This window comes from Monodon monoceros, unplaced genomic scaffold (genome assembly GCF_005190385.1).
Source record: "Monodon monoceros isolate NGI ecotype Baffin Bay Population unplaced genomic scaffold, NGI_Narwhal_1 Super_Scaffold_16, whole genome shotgun sequence".
NCBI lineage: Eukaryota > Metazoa > Chordata > Mammalia > Artiodactyla > Monodontidae > Monodon > Monodon monoceros.
In genome coordinates, this window is record NW_021703772.1 from 78,454,778 (window position 1) to 78,475,667 (window position 20,890).

The 20,890-nt window shown below is 38.2% G+C and overlaps 1 protein-coding gene across 1 annotated transcript in view; it reads left to right on the forward strand.

The window, feature by feature from the left end:
• The first annotated feature begins 17,610 nt into the window (after nucleotides 1–17,610).
• NEB (nebulin) overlaps nucleotides 17,611–20,890 on the forward strand; it is a 253,510-nt gene continuing 250,230 nt past the window's right edge. Inside the window, exon 1 of the mRNA XM_029224606.1 lies at nucleotides 17,611–18,592. The gene's annotated coding sequence lies outside the window, so the exon portion shown is untranslated. The remainder of the gene's footprint in view (nucleotides 18,593–20,890) is intronic.

A 20,890-nucleotide genomic window follows, 5' to 3' on the forward strand; every position in this document is an offset into this window, starting at 1 on the left:
ACATTTTGGCTCTGTGTAAGAAATGCAGAAAAAAAACAAAACTCGGCGGGGACGCCAAAGCAAGCAGCCCAGAGCCACCTGCCCCAACCTGCAGCCCGCATTGCCTGGATCCCGTGGCTCAGTCCCGCCGCCTGAAGGTCGTCCGGCTTGGCACAGAAGCTAGGGCCAGGCGAGGGCCCTTTCCCAGACCCCGCCCCTCCGGCCGCGCGCCTGCGCCTTCCCGTGGCCTCCGCCCCGCCCCTCGCCTCCCCCGCTCGCCCGGTAGTCGCCGCCTCAGCTGCCCGAGAGGAGCTGGGGGAGGACGGTGGCCTGCGAGGCTCGCCGCAGACAACGCGGCGGCGATGTCCGCGAGTCAGGCGGGAGCCGCGGCGGCAGCGGCGGGTCCTCGCGCACGACAGGGCGTCCTGGGCTTCGACCTCCCTCCGGTTCCTAGGAAGCGGGCCGACGGCCAGCGCGGGAGCAGCAGCGGCAGAGACGGAGGCTCCGGCGCGTCTCTCTCCTCCCCTTGAGCCTGAGCCGGGGGAGGCCAGGCGGCCGGGGTGGCTGGAGGGGGGTCCGCTGCCCGAGAATGGGAATTCTCTTCACCAGGATATGGAGACTGTTCAATCACCAGGGTGAGGGGCTTGGGCCGAGCGCGTACGGGTTAGGGAGAGCGTCAGCCCTGGCCGGGTGGGTGGGGGTCTCCGAATACTTCCGGAGTGTGGGCGGCGCGGTGGCGCGCGCTCTCTGCGCTGGGTGCGGGCTGCTGCGGCTGCGAGCCTTGGGGCTGTTCGCTTTCACTCCCAGCTCGGGAAACTCCCGACTCGCAGCCCTTTGTCTTAGGAGAGTTTCCTAAGATATCATGCCTCAAATACACCCATTGCTCGGATTTCGATTGGGAGTGGAGAGGGTTTCTTGCCTCACGTCCGACGCCCCTGAGTGGCCCCGCTTGGTCCACGTTTCAGTCCTTTTTCCTTCAGCAGTTGGGTTTGCACAGCACTGAGAAATGCTGGGGTTCTCTGGGATGAAGGTTACAGGTTGTGGCCCCAGCCGCACCACTGAGCACCCGAGGATTGCAGAATGCGGTAAAACCTGAGGAATCGCTCTTGGCTTGACCAGTACATTCAGGTTTATGAGCCTGCCCTCCACCTCCACCCCGCCCTTCCCCGCTTTGGGGAGATTCTTCTGCATCCTCAGTAGTGATGGTCCTCTCTCCTCTTGCCATATTGATATCTGTGTTTAAGGTTAAGCTTAAGGTCAGTTTCCTACTCGTGTTGCTTATTTAGAGGTTTTGGGGGGCTGGATTAAAAAATGGTAAAGTGTTTCACCGAAAGCACTTAAAAATCATATCATATGAAACATTTGTTAACTGTAGGTTAACGACTAAGTTACCAGGTATGGAGTGTATTATAAAGAGATGCTTAAGTTCATCTAAACTCAAACATTGCCTTGAAATGCATATCAGATTTATTGAAATTTGTTACAAAATAAGTGTAAAACTGGGGAAAGAAGATACAATTTTAACAAAAAGAGTCCATAGTCATTAAGATACACTCTAGTTACTGGTGTACTTTTGTTCTTTTTAACTCAAGTAGGGTGATTCATCATCCTGGCTGTCAGTAACTTAGTTTGTGTTTTTCTCTTGTGTAAGCTGGTGGTGGTGTCACAGCCCAAAGTTTTCCAGTAAAGACTTAAATGAATGGTGGCATCTATTATGTACAAGCATCTCCGCCTCCTCCTTCGTTATCCAGCTGCTGCTGTAAGAAGGCGATTGGGAGGGAGCAGAACTGGAACTTGTGATCGATTTCTAGTGTATCTTTTAAAAATATAAAGATGATGGTGTCGATCACATGATAGTGAATGGAAGAGCAGTATTTCAAATGATTTTCAAATGATATGGAGAATTTTCATAAACTGGAGAAAGCCAGTTCTAATCTACACTGTCTCTGGCTAGCTGTTTCTGTTGAGAGAAGGGTGAGTGGGAGCCAGTCACTTAACCTCTCTGGGCCCGGGTCTCACCTAGAATAGCAGGGATCTTGACTGTGTGACTGTGGAGCCCACAAATCCTAAAAACTTAATGTGTAGGTCTTAAGAATTGAAACTTAACATTGCTGTAATACTGGTGGTGCTTATAGTAGATAAGATCTATTCTAGTTTTTAAATCCATAATTTTGTATTATTTTTAGCAAAGCTAGTATTTCAACTCTGCTGTGAAATTTAGAAAGGCTTTGCTTGTTAATTGAGCTCTAGTCCTGCAAGAAAAATTAGGTATTTCCACTTTCTATTTTGAGTCAATGATAAAACTATTTGTCTCTGTAACTTAAGAATGAATTAGAACTTTGCCAACAGCTACTTGCCAGTAGTAAATAATGATGTGTGCTTTGTTACCACTAGCAATCGCTGAGTAGTGTTCTTATTACCTGTATTTTGTGGTAATTTTTGACTGGACATTTATTTCAGTGTTGGGAATTAATAGTAAGAGAAATTAATGAAGTTAAGTTCTAAAAATTTAGATGTCAATATTGTGAAAATGTGAATAAACTATTTCTCTCCTGTTAAATGATGTGGTTGTCTTATCAGCAGGGTCACTTTAAAAAATATTCAGCATTAAATCTAATGTCAGGTACTTGTTGGTCTTTTTAGTTCTGTATTAAACTGGGTATATATATGTGTGTTAGATATATCTTGGATGCTTTATTTTACGTTCAGAAGATACAGAACACAGTCCTATGTTCTTTTCACATAAACTGTTGGAAGGAAGTTTTGGCGGATTACAGAATTTGCTATGCTGATGAAACAAACTGTAACATCTCTCTCTCTCTCTCTCTCTCTCTTTTTATTTATTTTTTTTGAGCTCCCTTTAAAACAACTCTTTCAGTTTAAGCTTAAAATATGAGTACACAGTGAAACCTAATTGCATATTGCTCAAACTTGAAAAACCAGAGGTTCCATTTAGGTGATATTTAAATCAGTAGGGTACAAACTTTGTCCTAGATGCTGTTGTATATATCATTTTTAAACGTTTCTACAGTCCTTCGAAGCAGTTATTCTTTTCTCCTGAAAAGAGGAAACTGAGGTACCAGTGGAATGATTTTCCTAGACAACGCAACTGGTAAATGCCAGAGTTAAAATACTGCAGAAATATGCTGCTGACACTGGTCTTAAAGAAGTGACTGGCATCATTTTTTTGTATGAAATCCCCTCCCCTCCCAAAGGTGTTTCTCAGTTACTAAACTATAAGTGTTTACAACTTTAGGACTTTGAAGAGTTGCCATTAGTATCTTTTAGTATAGAAGGACTTATGATCAGTACTCGGTTTGTTTATTAAACACGTATTTTGAACACCTATTTTGTGCTGGGGGACTGTTCTAGATGGTGGGGATAGACAAGGAACAAAACTAACAAGACCCCCTGCCTTTATGTGGGGAGACAGAAAATAAGCTAACTTCATCTTTATAGATAAAATAATAGCAGTTAATACTGGCATGCAACGTTAGGTTCTACATGTTTCATGCAGTTGATTTAGTCTTAATTGATTTACTCTTAACCACAACCATGTGAGGCAGATATTCTCCCCCATTTTAAAGGGGCAAAGAAACATTAGGTACCTTGCTTCAGGCACTACAATTAAAAGTGATAGACCTTTTAGATAGAGATTTTAACCAAGGTAGTCTAGTGCCTGAGTTAGTGCTCTTGAAACAAAACAAAACAAAACTTCCTTTGTATAAGAAGGATTCGTGTTAGATAAAAGGAAGAACTTTCAGACACTACTATGAACTATGAAAGAAGTTGTGAAGTTTCCTCATGGATAGCCTTGTTTCATTCTTCTGATTGGTTCTTAGAAAAGGAATGATACGTTGTGAATGAGTTCTGGACAAGCTGCAAGACCTGGTGCTGGGAAAGCCACCTCTGCTTCTGTTGTTTTTTTTCATTGTGTGGGAATTCAGAAGTGCAGAAGAGTACATGTAGAAGCTGAGTAGCCAAAGGGGTGAACTGTGCCTGCTATTAAAAATTTTAGCTCCAAATCCACCCTTTTTGCATGCTCTGTGGATACAGAACTGGGTCCTTTAAGTATTTTTCTTTTGCCCTTTGGCACGGTGTTAGGCTCTGTCGGTAGACGGCATTGGAGGGACCCTGAAGGAGGAGACGATTTTTCTTCCTGGATATGGCGTGCTGCTCAGCAGGGTCTGTCCTGCTCATGCAGTGTGGACATCTTGAGTGGCTGGCTCTTGCACTGTGTAGTGGTCAGCAGCAGCTTCTTCTAGCACCCACTTCGGTTGGTCTCAGAATGGAGGCCCTCCAGTGAAATACCTCCCAATGAACAGTTTTCCCCAGCATCCTAGAGGGAGGATTTCCAGAAAGATCCACTGGCAAGTTTGCTTAGCTACTTCTCTGACATTCAGTGAGCCCTGGCCTGGCCCTCAGCAAGGTTTGCATCTCAGTCCTGGGGAATTGGGGGAAGCTCTCAGCCCTAGACATAGGGAATGCTCCGTGTATTTGTCATTCCTTTAATCTTTAGAGTTACTTCTTGTTAGCCAATCCCTCATTACTCCAATCCTCTGTAGTAGTTATTTTCTTTAAATTAAACTTTGAAAGTTCAAATTGCTATGTGGTTTATGTTTCCTAATTGGATCTCTACTTTTGCCCTGTATAATTGTTACTTTTCATTCAGCGAAGTTTTTTCCCCCTGAAACTTCACTACCATTGCTATAAATCGCAAGTTTATTTTCAAACTTTGTTTTTTATTGATGATACTTTTAGATTTTGCAAATTGAATTTTTAGTATGTAGAGACTTGATTAGTTATCTCCCTTCTAACCTTTATGTCTTCCAAATCTGATTTATTTATTCACTCATAGTTTATTAAGCACAAGCTTTATTCTAGGCTCTGTGTTAAGGCCTGAGAGAACTGTAGTAAACCTGACAGAAATGGATTTTTTGCTCCATGTGAGACAGAATCCACGGGGCTTAGTGATAGTTTGGATATGAGGTGAAAATGAAGAATCAGGAGGACTCTCAGTTTATCTGCCTTAGTATTTGTAGTGTTTGTGTTTTCTGGCTTTGGTATGATTCACAGAGATAGAAGTCCTCCAGGATGACAGTGACATTTCTTTTTGCTTAATTTACTGACTGGTAGCTGGTAGGATATATATATATATATAGACTCTTAGAACCTGGCAGTAAACAGAACTGGTAGGCTGCCTGCGTATATCAAAAGGAAGTGAAGAAGGGAAACAAGCATTTTCATGACAAAACAGTAAAGTATTGATTGGGAAACTAAAGCCTAAGTGATAACTCAAAATTCCATCCAGGCACTGTGACAGTGTATAGTTGTTTTGGCTTGTCTGAGAAACTGCAAGAATGCTATGGCATAGATATTCTAGAAGAAGAACCATACTAAGCAGTAAACTTGTCATGAATCACATGCATCAAAGAGTTGGTATAACCAAAAGTTTTATTACATTTTCCCGTAATAACATCTCTTTGTATACATATTATATATTCTATGGAATGTTTGTTTTGAAGTGCATTATAACAGTTTTTAGCTACAAATTTGTGTTTTTCATAGAACATTGTTCTGGTAATGAGAGACGCAAGTTGGGGTGGTGAAAGAACCTAAGGATAGTCAAAGGAAGTTGATTTAGTATTAGAAAGTGTGAATAATCTAACACTATTGTTGGGGATAAACTGGCTCTTCACCATTGAGTCAGCACCTTTATCTTTGAGCCCATTGCACAATTATGTCTTAATTTTATAGTTCTCACTGTGACCCATGTGCTATACCTTAGACTTAGGAAGCTGTTATATAGCCATTGGTGCTTTATTGTAAAAACTCACAAATATTCAAATAGAGACAAGTCCTAGGAGGGAGTAGATATAAGTTGGTATTGAATGTGGCTTGTAGGAGTTTAGGTGGGGTGAAGAGGTGAAGGACCTCTGGATCATGGCCTCATTGGAATGCCCTCCAAAGAAATCTCAGACTGCTCCACAGAACATGTGGCTCCTTGGAGATTTTCTACATTCTGCACATGCTTGATGTGAGACTCTTTCTTCCTCTTTTTATTTTTAAAATATTTTAACCACTAAAAAAACCCCTCATGAGTTCAAATATGTTAGCTTGCATTCACTTGAATGACTTTAGAAATCTGCTTTCTGTCTTAAGAGTTTGGAGGAATGTTTGCATATTTATGGCATTTGTAGGTGACAGGAATTCATTGTGTTTGTAAAATTAAATAGACAGAAGAGGGAGGTTGTTTCCAGTATGGACAGTGGTTTGAGTAGCTTCTTTACTACCCCTGTCAACATCTCTGACACTCTTTTCTCCTGTTTACTCTCTACTGTGCCAGACATGAATTCTCGCCTTGTATTGTCCACCAAACCTTCTCTCCCCAGTGTGCTTCCTTTATTTCTAGGTACTAGTGAAGAAAGACTTAACAAGACTTTACATCTTTATCTACCACAGGTTATGTTATCTAATTTCAGCTTATTCTCTAGTTCATTCATTCATTCAGTGGCTGTAAAAGGTGTGTCTTGAAACTGTTCCCTCCATCCTGTCCTTAGCTGGCAACTAACTTGTGTAAGGAGGAGCCGGAATCCCGTTGTGAGCCTCTTCTGCCATCTGCTTTATCTCAGTGTATGTGTGTTTATTGCACAGTGGTTTGTTCACAGTAGTTTCACCTTATCATGTTCATCTTGTGGTCAAGTATGATACAGAATCTTTCTTTAGTTGTTGTTGTTTTTTTGCCTAGTTAGTCCTTCCTCACAGAAGTGGTAGAAGAGTACTGTGTTTGAAATCAAGAAATAAGTCCAATGGGGCATGGCTAAATTAAGGAGACCACTTTAAAAAACAAAACCAGATGGGGTTTTCACCTTAAAAGCAAAGGAGGCCAGATAGTTTTTCTGCTGATACATCTTACTATTACTCAAAATACCTTTTGAAACTCCTTTTAGGATTTCTTTAGAGACAAATTTAAAAATAATATCATTTAGGAATCACACCTCATTTAACAACAAAAAGGTAATAATTGTCTTAGCTGCCTTTTACCTTACGACTGAGATGATACCACGTGGCTCCCCTCCCCCTTTAAAATCAAATTCATCTTCAGAACACCATTGGGAGTGTTCAAAACAGTGTATCTCAGGCTCTGAAAGCAATGGCAAGAGAAAAGTAGCAAAATATTTTGAAAAATGGTAGCATGGTTAGAATAAGTGTTTAACCTCCTTAAGTGATTAAGGGCCTTGTAAGAGACAGTGCTCTTGTATTTGTGATCTCTGTGTGTATAATTCATACACACAGATGCATTTTTTAGTCAGTCTGTAGTTATTTATCATAGATCCTTGCCTAAATTTGTATTGTTTGCTTTTGCCCCTATTTTGTACTGTTTTTAGAGTATCATTTCTCTCATTGGTCAGAGTAATTGTATTTTCTTCCTGAGTACTGGCAAGTCTATCTAAATTTAGTCCTGCAGCTAATACATAGGGTTTTACAAAATGATGTTCCTGAAACTTAAAAATAAGTTGACGTTTTAAGAATTATATTATTAAAAATTGGTATTCAAGTGAGAAACTAAAAAAACTTTCATCCAAGTCAGCGGTCAGAGTATAGCCCAATATGAATTCTGCTTATATTAGAATGTTTACATTGTTTGTATTACTAGAACTGAAGAAGATATCTGTCATCAAAAGGGGAATGCCTAATTTGGGGACATAGAAAAATATAGAGTCAGGCAAAATTGCCATGCCGTTTAAAAACTTCCCGGATAAAAAGGCACCCTGCTCCAGGGACTCAGTAATCTGGCCCTGATGCAGGTATGGCCCTCCTGTGAAGATGGATTTGTCAGTCACCACAGCGTTTAACACTCCCTTTGATGGGATTCCATGCTCCCCAAGTAATCTGATTTTAATTCAGTCACCTTACATACTTTTCCTTAGGCAGAAACTGCACTTGTCAGGTAGTTTCATTTTCTCAGTTCCTTCCCCCTAGTCATCTCTAAAGATGATAGACTGGGCCTGCATTTTTTAAATGACTTTTAAGAACCTGTGTGGGGGGAGCATGGTGATGTCAGTTTAGGACCCTGGTGGTTCTAAGCTGCCTGCTCTTTCTTCAGAGAAATAAGTGATTGGATAAAATGGATTGTATTAAAATTTTCTATTTACTTGATCTTCGTATTTTTGTGTAACAGGAGGTACCTATGTAGCATTAGGAATTCCCCTCTATGGTAAATGTCAACTATTTGGAAAGCATCTACTACCTGACTGCAAAAGCTTTTTCTTAAAGATCTCCTTACTCTTAGGTGTTATAATCCTTAGCATTTATTATTTATAGAATGAATATTAATTCAGCATTTACTGAGTACCTGCCTTGCACCAGAAAAAGTTGTAGTTACTAGGAATATGAAGATGATTAGCATGTGCTCTATATACTTGAAGGGTGCCTCATTAAGCTGAGAAGATTAGTGAGTGTACATGTAAATTACTATAAGTGCTGTCTTCGAGGTGTGGCAGAAGAGCAGGAGAAAGTGATTTTTCTTGGGAAGCTAAACTTTAAAGATTAGTAGGAATTCTTTAAATGGAGAATTGGAGAGGATAATTCCAGCACAGGTAAAAACCATGAGTATAGAGGTAGGGAAATGTTTGCCGTGAACATACGTGGCAGCTTGTGTAGGGAGAACAGCTTGAACTCCAGCTTAGATACCTGGCGGTAGTGGTGAGGGATAATAAAGCTGAAGCCTATTCATTTGGGACTGGCTTTATTTACAAGGCTGAGAACTTGTACCTTGTTTTCCTGTCAAACTGGAGAGCCATCATTTAAATAACAGAGTGGCATTATGAGCTTTATTGTTTCTAGAAAGATTACTCTAGAAACAATAGGAAGATGGACTGGAGATAGTCTGCTTAGGTACAGTAAGAGATGAGGAGGACTACAGCTAGGACAGTGGGAGGAGGCAGGTTTGGGATATATTTTTGAGGTAGAATAGAACTTGGTGACAAATTAGATGTTAAGGTTGAGGGACTCCAAAGGCATCTGAATTAATGGTAATACCATTAGGCAAGTTAAGTAAGATAGAATTAGGAACAGGTTTGAATATTGGGTTTTTGGTTATGTTGAGTGGCACTGTGTCTATCCACTAGGTAGATTGGCGCTTAGGAAACATTTGGGAACATGGATTAGGAATTGTCTTTCTTGGTGGTAGGCACACCCCATGTGCTGTCTTAATCATGACATAAACCCAGAAAGAGAGGTAGTGTTGCCCCTGTTTTACAGTGACGAAGCTAAGAGTTAGAGAAATAAGTCATTTGCTCAGGGTCACATAACCACATGTATTTTTCCATCTTGCTTCTGTTATCTATTACTGTGTAACAAGCCAATCATAAATTTTATGACTTAAAGGGATAATTTATTACTGTCTCTCATGGTTCTGTGAGTTCACTGAGCTCAGTTAGGAAGTTCTGGCTTGGGGCTCATTTGATTACATTTGGATGGCAGCTAGCACTGGAGTCATCTCCAGCTCCACCTGGCTGCATATCCAAGGTGGCTTCTCTATTTGTGTGTCTGGCGTCTCAGCTGGAATGGCTAGAACAGCTGGGGGCATCTGTGTGTCTCTCTCCACAAGATCAGGCCACGTGATTAGCCTGAGCTTCCTCACTCATGCATAGCAGTCTTGGGGTAGTTGGACTTGTTACATGGTGTCTGGCTTACCCCAGGGGGAGTTGTCCTAGAACCAGGCAGCAGCTGCAAGGTGTGTGATAATCTAGGTGTGGAAGTCATACAGCATCACTTCTGCTGCATTCTTGTGGTTAAAAGCAAGTCATAGGACCAGCCAGGATTTAAGGGGGGGAACTATATAGGGGCATGAATATCCAGAGGCCATCTTTGGAGATTACCTTTCTCCACACACTGCTGTCTTTCAGGATAGTTTTTAGACAGCACGGCAATAGATAGGCCCCAAGATGCCTTGTTAAAATGTGAGAGGAGTGTAAGAAGAGAACTCTGGGAAACATGAATGTTTGAAGGAAGACCCAAGGAAGAGGAGTCAGTGGAAAAAAATAAACATCAAGAGACAGAGGAAGAAAACTTGGAAAAAGTGATGCTTTAGAAGCCAAGGGGAGAGGAAGCTGCTGCCACCATAGCTATAGGTCCTTAAATTTGGTTAGAAAGACCCTATGGTTCAAATGTACTCAGATAGCTTACAGTTGCCTTTTGCCAGCAGCTTTAAAAGGCTGCCCTTTTTTTCCCTTCCCATTCATCCCATCTCACCTATACATACCCAGTTAAGGCCTAAAATTCATATTTAGAACTTAAGTGACTTAGTTAAGTTTAGTTAGGTAAACTTAAGAACTTAAGTTTCCAATGTGAAACATTTATACCTCAAGTCATCCATAAATTGTTGTGATTACATTTGGGATACTTTACTGAGAGTAGGCTTCCATAGAGTGGAAAGAATGTAGTGCTTCTGGCTTCCTTCAGAGAGATGAGATGAGAGTTCTCTATGTAGAATGAGGGGGATAGGAGGTTAGACCAATGGCATACTTCTGGTCTTGCTGTGATGTTCTTTTGAGTTACAAGAAGGTATAAAGTGCCATGTACTGAATTATACCATAGCTGGAAAGAATGGGTGAAATAGGAAAATTTTTGTTTTTGATTAATAAATCACTGGTGTTTTTCTTTTTTTCAGAGCACAAAGTTATCATTGTTGGGCTGGATAATGCGGGAAAAACTACCATCCTTTACCAATTGTAAGTACTAACTACTTAAGATTTTTTATTTTATTGTTTATAGTTTTTCAGCCTGAGAGATATTTGATTAATGAAAGCAATAAAAAATTATATGGAATCCAAGTTACTCTGTAAAAAGGCAGGTTGGCCATGAACCAGGAGCCAAATTTAAGCAACTGTTTCTAGAGAGCTAGAAATTTATATGACATTGAGCATGTTGTTCAGTTGTTTTGCTTGTGGAGAGCAGAGAAATATTTGTTTCTATAGTTTCCTGGAATGAATCTAGAGTATTCCAGATAGTCCACTACCTAGCTCCACCTCTGTTTAAACCCTTCATTCACTCTTATGAGCTAGTGGAAAGGGGATATTTGGGTACAAAATATAAAAGTAGGTCATGCTGACTTATCCCTTAATTGAAAAATTTTCAAACAATCTAGCTTCCTTGCTAACTGTAATATATTTGAACTTTTTTTTCCCAGTTCTATGAATGAAGTTGTACATACGTCCCCAACAATAGGAAGTAATGTAGAAGAGATAGTGATTAATAATACACGTTTTCTAATGTGGGATATTGGTGGCCAAGAATCTCTTCGTTCTTCATGGAACACTTACTATACTAACACAGAGGTATGTTTCTTAATATAGTCTTCTATGAATATAATGCCTGGGAAACACCTCCCAGATATGAACTCTTATAGCTCGTCTTTTTGAAATATCACAGTATGTTAATATAAGTAGAGTTTAAACATAGTGGAATCTTTGATTCCCTCTTTCAGGGTCATTGTTATATATATCCATTCTCATTGAACCTCTGTAGGGAGAATTGGTGATTGGTTAATCTGATTTTATATTGATCCTAGAGCTTGCCTTAAGTACTTGTTTAATAAAGAGTTCCATTTCACAGTTTGTAATTCCATTTCTCTCTTACTATTTATTTATGTCTGCATAGAGGAAATCCTAGTTAGATGCGAGGGCTCTGATGGTTTGAATTCTTGGCCAGAATTTTACTATGTGTTTTCTTTTATGCAATACAATTGCACATTAAAGAATTCTTTTTCTTTTGATTATAAAGCAATTTAGACATAATCATGTGTTTTATTTACATATTATTTGCCAAGAGAAAATTTCTGACGTTTGAGAGCTTCACTATATAGACCTTATAAGATGAAAGGCTGTGACAGTTGTTTTTGTAGTGCTGATTATAAGTTAATAAATCTCCAAATGTATATACAGATGAATATTATGTCAGTAAGACACTATTAAGTGTCTCTAATGACTTGATCCCCTAACACTCCATTAAGCATTTGATTATGTCTTTTGGAGAAGGAGGAGTATATATAATTAGTATTCCTATATAAAACGCTGCAGGTATCAAGTTCATGGCAACACCTTGAAAATTAATAGCTTTGTTAAGAAGGCTTGGAGTAGAACAGGTGTTATAGTGATAAAACCACGTATCAGTAAGGTCTCAAGTGAGAGAAGAGGGAAAGTAGCAGTTCTATTATCCTTCTGCATTATGGTTGATGAAATCTGAAGAATAGAAAAGATCCTGAAAATTACTGTGGTTTATTTGGAAATGAAAAGCTAGTTCTAAACAATAAATAGCACATACTAATAATAGGCAGTCAGAATTAACTTGGGCATAACAAATGCCATCATAAAGCAACTATATCTGCTTCTGTTTCCCTGGTGCCTTTTGGTGTTCATGGAATTGAAGAAGAGGCACACTGTAGCTCAGTCCTGCACAGCTCCTTTCGAGTCTTTGATTGCATCTGGTCTCATCGTCAGTTCAGGAAAGAGTTATGCCACTTATATAAGGAAGAGAGCATGGTTTTTGATATAGATTTATTCTTTCAATTTGTTGATTTTTTAAAAATTGATTTCTTTAACTGTCACATTACTTTATTCTCATACGCATACCCTTTTAGATTTTTTAAATTAATTTATTTATTTGTTTTTATATTTGGCTGTGTTGTGTCTTCGTTGCTGTGCACGGGCTTTCTCTAGTTGTTGCTGTGCGTGGGCTTTCGCTAGTTGCGGTGAGCGGGGGCTACTCTTTGTTGCGGTGCGTGGGCTTCTCACCGTCGTGGCTTCTCTTGTTGCAGAATACGGGCTCTAGGCGCGCGGGCTTCAGTAGTTGCGGCACGTAGGCTCAGTAGTTGTGGCTGGTGGGCTCTAGAGCACAGGCTCGGTAGTTGTGGCGCCCGGGCTTAGTTGCTCCAGGGCACGTGGGATCTTACCGGACCAGGGCTGGAACCCGTGTCCCCTGCATTGGCAGGCAGATTCCCAACCACTGTGCCACCAGGGAAGCGCTCTTTTAGATTTTTAAATTGACATTAATAAATAATGTCTGTCTGGAAGTAACTTAAATTTAGGATCATATTTTTGTCTTACTGACTTATGGTGCAAATAGGCCCATTAGCATTCAAGATATTAATTTAGAAAACAAACATGTTACATATTGGTTAGAATATTAGCAGAATATTCTAAAAGAATGATAACATCATATTGTCTTTTACTTTCTCTTAAAAATTAGTAAATATGTCTGAATTCAGGATCAGACCTTTAGGTTTCACAAATTATAGCGGGTATCTCTGGTTTTCCAGTAATACCATACCATAAGGTTCTAATTTCTTGATAGCTGTTAGCCTGTAAATCAAATAAACACTTGATAAATTTTACAAATATCAAATTATGTAATCACTAATGATTTTTTTGTTTTGTAATTTTAGTTTGTAATAGTTGTTGTGGACAGTACAGACAGAGAAAGGATTTCTGTAACTAGAGAAGAACTCTATAAAATGTTAGCCCATGAGGTAAGTAGGATTCTGGCATTAGATGTACGGGGGTGGGATATTTCTATCACCTTTGTACTTTCTACTTTCTCATGAGCATACTATTTCAAATTTTTTTAAAAATTCTTTATCTGCTGGCCATGCCTGCTTTATAATTTTGACACTTCCCAACTTGGAAGCATATCTGGAAGCAGCAGAAAGATTGAGGAGTCAATTGTAGTATTTTAATTCCATTCATCTTAGATAAATTTGGTCTAGAAGTTTTCCTGGCCAAAAAGACCTAAGTTGACTTTCATTTTGCATTTTAAATAGATTAATTATACAGACGATTATCATTAGAAATGAGATTTTACAGTGTCAGGGACACACAGCGAGTCTTGATTGTAACTCAGTTATCTGACTAATATTTAAATTTGTTGCTCGTAGGTTTCTGATATTGTTTCTTTAACTGAACAAAACTGTTATAACTAGCCACATTTTCTTAGTCCTTGAGAAATATTACTGGTAGCATAATTTGAATATTACATAAACTGGATAATATAGTCAGTAATGATAATAGTAACTGTAAAATCATATAATATTTATAATACAGTCATATCTCTCTATCAGCAGAGTTTTGGTTCTAGGATGCCCACGGATACCAAAATCTGAGGATGTCCAAGTCCCTTGTATAAAATGGCGTAGTATTTGCATATAACCGGTATGCACATCCTCCGGTATACTTTAAATCATCTCTAGATTACTTATAATACCTAATACAATGTAAATGCTGTGAAAACGTGCAGCAAATTCAAGTTTTGCTTTTTTGAACTTTCTGGAACTTTTTTTTCCTGAATATTTTCAGTCTGAGGTTGGTTGAATCTGAATGCAGAACCCACGGATAAGGAGGGCTGACTGTAGTGGCAATTGATTATTTTTGCATGCCTTTTATTGCAGATGTTACTTTCTCAACTCAAAGGTGGAAATAGAAAAGTTAATATTCAGTGGAATTTTAATAAAGCTTAAGAAAACTGGGATATCTTTGTAATGAAGTTTTATATTAATTTTAATATTGATTCAATGATTTGCTTCTGAGATTTTCATTAAGAATTTTGGTATGTTTCAGACATAAGGAAACTTAGTAAAGTGATTATGTAAACTGAAGTTTATGTTTTGCTTGTGGTGATCATACCCACCAAGATGCACCTTCCCCTGTTTTGGACTGATTCTAGCAGTTGTGCTAAACCCTTTGGGGTTTTTACAAAAAAACACATCTTGCCTTTGTACATGTATTTAACAGCTTTCAGTTCTAGTTTGAGAAACAGTAAGCAATAAAAGAGGCGGGGGGGGGCTAAGGATTTTTTACAATTTCCCCTTTGCATTTTACAAGAATACATCATTCTTCATTTTATACCAAAGGGTTGTTTTATTGTTGTTTTATGAAGACTTTAGAAAAAGAAAAGTAAGACACAAAATGTATTTGTCTCTTGACTATATTTTTTACTCTGTAAACAGGTAGCCTCCCTATTTGATTCTTACTCTAATTGGCCAGGATGTAGGAGGATCAGTATTATAAAAAGCCCAATAGTAGGGCTCAAAGTCATTGAATTTTATAAGTTGGGTCATTAGCTTGGATAGATCAATTAACCTCATCTGTTATGGATTAGTACGCTGAGGCCCAGTAGTTTATGGGACTTGAATTTAGGTATTCATGTCATTCAGGCTCTTTGCTGGGAAAAAAAAGTAAAAGCCAGAAATAGGGCCTAGCTGGAAAGTGATAGGAGAAGGGATGAGATTACCAGAGAAGAAGGGAATTACAGATGAACTTGGGAGCTAGAGTAAGCCACTTAATAGGGTCAGGAAGAGCCAAATAGGCAGAGTTCTGGAGAGGGAGGGACATCCGGATCAAGGATGAGAATGTGTGAAAAACAAACTTTGACATGGGTTGGTCACATGTTTCTTGCATACCACAAAAACCAACAGAGTCGTATTATCATCACCAGTAATGATTCTTTCTATGTATTACTAAATACAAAGCTATAAAACATGTAAATTCATTTCTGAAAGCTTCATCTTAAATGAAGCATAAAACTTTGACGCTCATGAATTTTTAAAAAGTTCCAAAGACAAAAGGATAGATGAATTTTATTCAGAATGACTCAACTTCTAGGAATTATCTTCACAAAGGAAGCTTTGCGAAACAAACTGACAACTACATATGGCATATAGAAGATGCTAAATAAGTATGCTTTCATGTGCTGTTATTCATTTTCTTGACTAAACTAAAAAATATTTTTAGACTCTGAAGAACAGAAGTTGATATGTAGCAGTAGTATGTAGCAGAAGTTTTTCAAAGTGTTTAAAATGGGTGTTGTACAAAAGACGCTGTTTACCTTGTACTTTGACCTCGTGTTAAGTCAAGTTGAACAGCCTTAACCCAATGTATCTCTTTTCTACTATTATCATAATGCATAATTGGTTGTGAGGTTATTTAATAAAAAGTAAAGGAATATTTTCTTTCCTCTCTTCCTAAATATTTAAAAGTGGGTAATATAGCTTAAAAAAAAAATCAAGAACCCTAAATAAAAAAGTTTGAGCCTGTGAAATCTAGAAAAAGTACATTCAATATGGATTTTTTTTCTTTTCTCTTTTTTAGACCTTTCAGTAAATGACTTTTTATTTCTTATGTTTTCCAATTTTCAGTCCAGGGCCTTCTCCAAATAATTTTGTTACTAAAAGTGATGAAGATAGGTTACTTGTAAATAAAATAGCATAAACTTTGTGTCCTAACTTGTGCCAAGTATTTCTGTTGTCAGATATTTCTAAAGTGTGTTTGTTCTCTGAACATGCCAGCATTAGCAATCCTGACCTATATAAAAGATTTCAACACACATTGGCAAGAGATAGTGAAACCTAGACGATAGGAAGATAGGAATTAAATCCCATGGAAAGTCCATCTACTCAATGATTCAGCCATATATCAACTATTGATAACTGTTCCATGTTCTGATTAGGATAAGAGAAAAAATATCCATATACTTGATAATGTATATGTGTACTAGTTATAGTTCATCCCTTCAAATTTTTGCCTTATATAAATAGACAGGTGAACTGAACTATAGCTGAAACAAATTGAATAGGAGGTCTTAAAACTTAATGTTCTAGAGTATCCCTTTCTGACCAAGCTATTCAAGTAACTCTGTCCTTATCTGTAGTAGTGTAGTTGCCATCCTGCAGAGGGCACTGTAACTAAGCCAGCCTCCTTTGTTATATAAAGCATATTGCAGAACTCCTTTTAACCAAATAAGAAATTTACTACTTATATTTTTTATTTGCATCAGAAAGAATCAAAGAAGTCATGGAAACTGTTCTAACGAGAGTAAAATAATGTGGAGCAATGTCAGTTTAAACCTACTGAACACTTTCTTGCTTCAAACACACATACACATGATTGAAACCAAAATATTCCACTAAGATCCCTAAGAAGAAGGTGGCATTCAACACAGCTGTGAAAACTTGCAGACATAGCACCAAAACCTTAGTTTCCTCAATATCTCTTAAAATATATAGGCAGAATTTTATGAGAGTTTAATCCACTTGTTGAGTGCATCCATCATAGTTTCTTAGCCCAGGATCCACGAATGGACTTTAGGATATCTATTAACACCCTAAAATCATACATAAACTTTTTTTGGCATAAACATATATACATTTTTATGAGGGAAAGGTTCATAACTTTCCATAGGTTATCAAGGAAGCTCCCGGCTGTAAAAATGGTTGAGAGAGGGGAAGGTAGAGTACAGCAAAAGGAGACGTAGAACCTTTGGTCTGCTTTGTGAGTAGAGTGTTACATCAGTCATTTGGGGCCATGCACAAGGGTAAAGCTAATCCTCATTTGCAGAGCAATAAGTGAACTAACATTTGTTGAACTGTCGCCAAACCCAGGTACTGAACTGAGTGCTTTAAATATAGTAATTCGTTCATCCAAACTACATCCCCAGGAGGTAGGTGGTGGTCTCAGCATTTTACAGATGAGGGGCAACAGCTATAGTAGGAAGATCTCAGCTCAAACCTGGCTCTATTATTGAGTAGTTATGTGACTCTGTATGAGTTACTTACATCTGAGTCTTAGTTTCCTCATCTGTAAAATGGGAATAGTAAAGCCTATCTTGTAACAGTCTTGTGAGGATTAAAGAGATTTTATTCGAGAAATGGTTAGTATCATGGGTGACTTGCTCAGATTAGATACTCAATAAATGTTAGTTATGAGGAACAGATTCAGAAAAGTTAAAAGAACTTACCTCAGAGTTGAAGCATAGAAGTGGTAGAACTTACTATCTAATTGGGAAATTTGATAAGTTTAATGGTAGTCTAAGAATGCCCTATCAAATATTCAAATCTAACACATCTTCATGGACAAAGATAGAAGAGCTAGATCTCAGAAGATGAATAAGATTGGTTTAGGTTAGCACCTTCCAACTGAGAAAAGTCCTAAGGCCTAAGGTGTATATTGTATATAATGATTTAGTTTATTTCCTAAATAAACTGGGAAGAAGGTTGTAACTTTAGGTATAGATACCTATACCTAAAGTATAGACTGGGGTAGAATTTTGAAAAGCTCTTGAGTCCCATGCTAAAGAGTAGTTCTTAGTAGCCATAGAAGTTTTGGGTTGGGGAAAGGGTTAGATATGTATTAAATTGGAAGATGTGACTTTGTTAAATATAGCACTTTGGACCATAAAAATGTAATCTAGGAATGTAAGAAATATATAAATCCATACAAGTATAGATTGATTTATTTAAATGTGTTGAATTTGATATTTACTTTCCATCATAAGAGCTATGAGATACTTTTATGTCAAGTAGTTGAGAAATTCTAGGTTACAAAGGTTATCATATATAATCTGTTAATTAAATTGGAAAATGTATGAAAAAAATGAACTGGCCCTTACAGTTTTGTTTGCTTTTATAGGACCTAAGGAAAGCTGGATTGCTAATCTTTGCTAATAAACAAGATGTTAAAGAATGCATGACTGTAGCAGAAATCTCCCAGTTTTTGAAACTAACTTCTATTAAAGATCACCAGTGGCATGTCCAGGCATGCTGTGCTCTTACTGGCGAGGGGTAAGATGTCTTCTTCATGAATAGCATGTATTTAACTTTGAAACATGTATTTCTTTTTAAAATCAAATATTTAAGGTTACCATGTACAGAACTTTGTAAGGGAGAGATGTAAGACATAGTCCATGTCTACAGTGAGAGAGTTTTTAGCTTGGTTCTGTAAAGAATTAAACACAACATACACAGAATACACATAAACATACTGAACTAAAGCATGTGAGCATATGGATGATAGAGTTGCTGTAGGAATTCTGAGAAATGGACTTGTCATGAGTCTGGAGAAGTCAGGAAATAGTTCCTGCACTGGCGGTGCTGACTTATAGTCTAAGAAAGGAACTAACACTTGCTGAGCATGTCCTTGCCTTGAGTGCTTTCTATAGAGTGTTTCATTTATTCCTAACAATCATGTAGACCAGTTGTTTTTAATTCACATTTTATGCATAAAGAAGCTGAAATAGAAGAAGATTTGCATGTGGGACTAGTGTGCAGATATGCCATCAGTGCTGTCAAGAGGGAGTTGCTGCACTTAAAAAAAATAAAAGAGTTAGAATTGGAGAGAGTGTGGCATGAGGGGGTGCCTGCAGTAGAATTTTGCCCATGTCTAATGCCCAGAGATGAAAGGATTTCAAGAAGGCAGTGGTTGTTAGCATTATTATATGTAAGATATATAACATAAAATAATCTATACGTGGCATAGATAGATAGTGTCAGTAATTCAATGTTTGGTTTACTCTTCACTGTGGTCTTAAAAGGAAGGGAATTTCTGCTACTTCAGGTAAACTCATGTATCTATGCCACAATCTTCTGCCCTTTCCTGACACCTGAAGAACCTCAACCCCAAATTTAAGACCTTTTTAGAAGCCTTCATGTATATATTTAAAAGCAGAGAAAAAAAAGAATTAAATTGGGGGGCTTCCCTGATGGCGCAGTGGTTGAGAGTCCGCCTGCCGATGCAGGGGATGCGGGTTCGTGCCCCGGTCCGGGAAGATCCCACGTGCCGTGGAGCAGCTGGGCCCGTGAGCCATGGCCCCTGAGCCTGTGCGTCCAGAGCCTGTGCTCCACAACGGGAGAGGCCACAACAGTGAGAGGACCGTGTACCGCAAAAAAAAAAAAAAAAAAAAAGAATTAAATTGGAGATGAAGCTGAATCTTAGTGTAATAGAAGCCACTGTTACCTGATTACAGATATTTGGAAGAGCATAATTAGATCCTCAAAGAAGCAAATCTGTTCATTAAAAAAAAAAAATCAGACAATACCAATTGTCCACATACTTATTTAAGTAAAAATATCTTTTACATATTTCTTTGTCGAATAGTTTAATACGTGTCAAAATGCATATATAGATATAGGTATATCTTTATATATTATCTTTGTCTATCAAAGGTCTTTAGTCAAAAGCACTGATTATAATACTAAATTTGACAGCAAAGACAAATCATCTAGGATTGATAAAAGATTCAACTTATATACTTTGAGTAATTGTGTGGAAAATATATCATTAGTTAGGATACATATGAACTCTGGCAGTTTTATTTTTAAAAGGGGACATCAACAGATGATGGTATCTTTTCAGTTTGGGGTCTATGTAGACTTCCATTTGCAGCAGTTGGCAAGTGGAAATGTTTGGTTTGGGGGGTACTGTTGTTTCCCTGTGCAGTCTGACCACCTTGGTCTAAATTCTTGGTTTTAGTATTGGTGACATTTTGACTCCCATCTCTGCCATTTGCTAACCTCTCTAAGCCTGGGCTCCCTCTGTAATATGGGAAGGGTTCTGGTCTTAGTGTTGTGAAGATTAATGAAGATAATGGATATTAAGTGCTTAGCGCAGTTTCTACTTGGCTGTTAAGTAACTACTGTACCTTTAACAGTTTGGAATTAAATAATTTACTCACCTATTATTATTATTATTTTGTATCATTTTCTATGAGTAGTTTAAAAGTAAGGAATCGAGTAATGGCAGAAAAGTATGGGCCAACACCAAAACAACCATTTATTTACCTCATTGCCCTTTTTTCCCTTCTATTTCTATCATCTTTTACATTGTTAGACTGCTATACAAAAATCTGAGTTCTGGCTTTTTAAGTATTACTATAGTAGCATAGTTTCTCATATCTATAAAAGCTCCTTGTAGATAACGGTTAATGCTTCATAACAGTCCTTCATTTTCTTATAAAATTATATGTACAGCCATTTCTCTTACTAAACATTTAGATTCTTTTACTACAATGAATATCTCTTTCTGTATTTTGGATTATGCTCAATTACCCATTGTTCAGTGGTAACTGGTGTTAGTGATGTGAG